Genomic DNA, 2,544 nt, shown 5'->3' on the forward strand with positions numbered 1-2,544 from the left:
GACACCACCGAGGATGCGGGTCTGAGCTGCAATCGCCCAGATACCCAAGTAAGTAAACCCGTGGCCGAACACGCTATCTTTTTATTTATCATAACATCATTCTGAAAAGTCACTCTTTGACCAGGATTGGGTAACAAAGGCGAAGATGATCAGGTGTTCGGCCCCCCTTCCCGAAGGCTCAGCAAATCCAGTACTAGCCAGAATGCTCGAGCCGGCGCCTTATCAGGCGCCCTCAGGGGGAGATAAAGGGGGGAATAAAGAGGTTGAAAGCGGGCCTCGCTCATTATTCATCCAAACCGGAGGAATTAGCGCCTCCGCGAAGGAGGATAACCAGGGAGAAGAATCTGAAATTCCCTCTCCCCAAGGAAGGAAGAGGACCACCTCTGAAGACCCGGAAACAAAGGTTTCCAAACGGGGGAAGAAATCTTCGCCAGAGGGTCCTGCCTCGGAGGGTACTCTTGCCGCACAGTGCCCGCAAGGGGATCAGCCCTCTACCGAGCTGTAAATAAACAAAAAGTACTTAATAGTAAAAATATCCTACATTACTTCTGAAGATAATAACCGAAGCATATATCTTGTAGTTTGGATCATAGACCTTCTCGATAGAGTTCGTCTTCGGGGGATCTTCTTCCGGAGATGATGGAGAGCGAAACACCTCCCCCTGCCACCCCGCCTCATGAGTCGGGCGACCCTGAAGTGTCGTCACGGAGGGTTTCTCCTGATCCTCCAAGGCCAGAGGGTAATCCTTTGGCCACCCGAAGTCCTCAGTATTCGGCTCCTAAAGAGAGCAACAGAAAGAGTCCGGAACCATCCAGTGTGCGATCGAACGCACTGAAGGATCTTGTGGAGCAAGCGGCCATCTCAGAAGTGCATCGTACGCTAATGGGTATGGTGATTGAGAGTATTTCATCCGCCAAAAGCGGGTTGCATGAAGCTTTTATGAGTCTACTGAAAGGGTTTGAGGTACGTGAAATAGTGTGTTTTTGACAGTACCGCACACGTTAGGTGTGCCCTATGCAGATAGTAGCCCCTGAGACTCTAGTTGCCATCGAGAACGGCGGCAAACAGAGGATCATAGTTCCAGGTAATAATCAGACCGCCTTCATGTGCAGGTGGCTGAAGATCCGGTGGCTAGCCGGACTGGTGAGTTTGCCGAGCTGAAGCGGCAACTTGATGCGGCAGATGCCAACATCGTGCTTGTCAACAAGCGGCTCGACGAGGCACAGGGTATGTGATTTCTTCAGTGATCAACACATAGTAAGAGGAGCATGATGCCAGTATCTTTAATATGTTGTGACTGTAGATGGAGCTGCCACTGTGGAGACCCTTCGGGCGGAACTTGCCCGAGCCAAGGAACAAGCAAGGAATAGCGATGCGGCCGCTCTAAAGGCGGTCGAAGAGCTGAGGGCCGAACAGGCCGCGCATTGCCAAAGCAAGGAAAGAATGGCCAAGATGGCCGTTGAGTTGAAAGATGTCGCCGACCGTTACCAGCTTCTTGAAAAAGAAAGCCGAGCGAAGGCGACGGACCTGGAGAAGGCCATGGTAGCAGCCAAGGAAGCCCGCTCTAAAATCAGAGCGGCGAAGGAGGAGCTGCGTCAAGCTAGAGATATCGCGGCTGGTAAGCCCTTTTTGTTGCGGACGAAGTTTGGAGATCCGAAGTATGCCCCTCTTGATCAACTATGGATTTCGGCATACGCATACGTGGATTTGGCAGCCAGTGCTGCTGATGCGGCCGAGTACTTCAAGGATCAAAAAGATCGTGAAGTGGAAAAGCTGTTTTGGTCACAGTTCTATGCTCCAGTGCGCCCTCTCTTGTTGAATGAGCGAATGGCCGAGTGGGCTGAGCTCCATAGGTTGTCCGGACTTGCCATGAGGTCTGTTGTGGATCGTCTGTGGCCGGAAGGGCCAAGGCCGAATAGTTACTTTAGATTAGTGCAAAAATTCCTCGGTGTTGTGCCGCACATCGACGCTATGAAGAGGTCGGCATGCATAGAGGGTGCGCGGATGGCACTTGCCCGTGTCAAGACATACTGGGCAGAGATGGAGGCCACCACTATTGCAACCCAGAGTTCGGCCGTAGGCCGAGTGTCTGTCGAGCACTACTTTGAAGAAGTCCTTGAAGGCGCTCGTTCAATAGAGGCTCAGTGCTCGAAGAATATTATGTTCTAGTGACATGTATTCCCATTGTAAAAACAATGTTTTATTGAATTATAAAGGTTGTGTTTATACTTTTGCCTGAAAGTATTATTATGCCTCATGTGAGGCTGTTTATGTATATATGTATATAACCTGAAAGTTTGCAGTCGTCGGCTTCAGCCCCCACGCATATAATGCGGGGGTGTTCGCAAAAAACGCGTATTCACACTTGATGCAACGTCTTGGTCCATTAAGGAGGTGGTAGCGTAGCGAACGAGGCAATCAGACTATATTGCTTTAACACTTTCACTTAGCCATAGGAGTTTGACGGTGGGACTACTATATAGCCCCTGGTACTTCCGCGCTTGTCCGAATACGGGGAGCGTATGTACATGACCGGGAAACGGC

Source organism: Triticum urartu, chromosome 4A (genome assembly GCF_056163025.1).
Source record: "Triticum urartu cultivar PI428250 chromosome 4A, HENAU_Tu73, whole genome shotgun sequence".
NCBI lineage: Eukaryota > Viridiplantae > Streptophyta > Magnoliopsida > Poales > Poaceae > Triticum > Triticum urartu.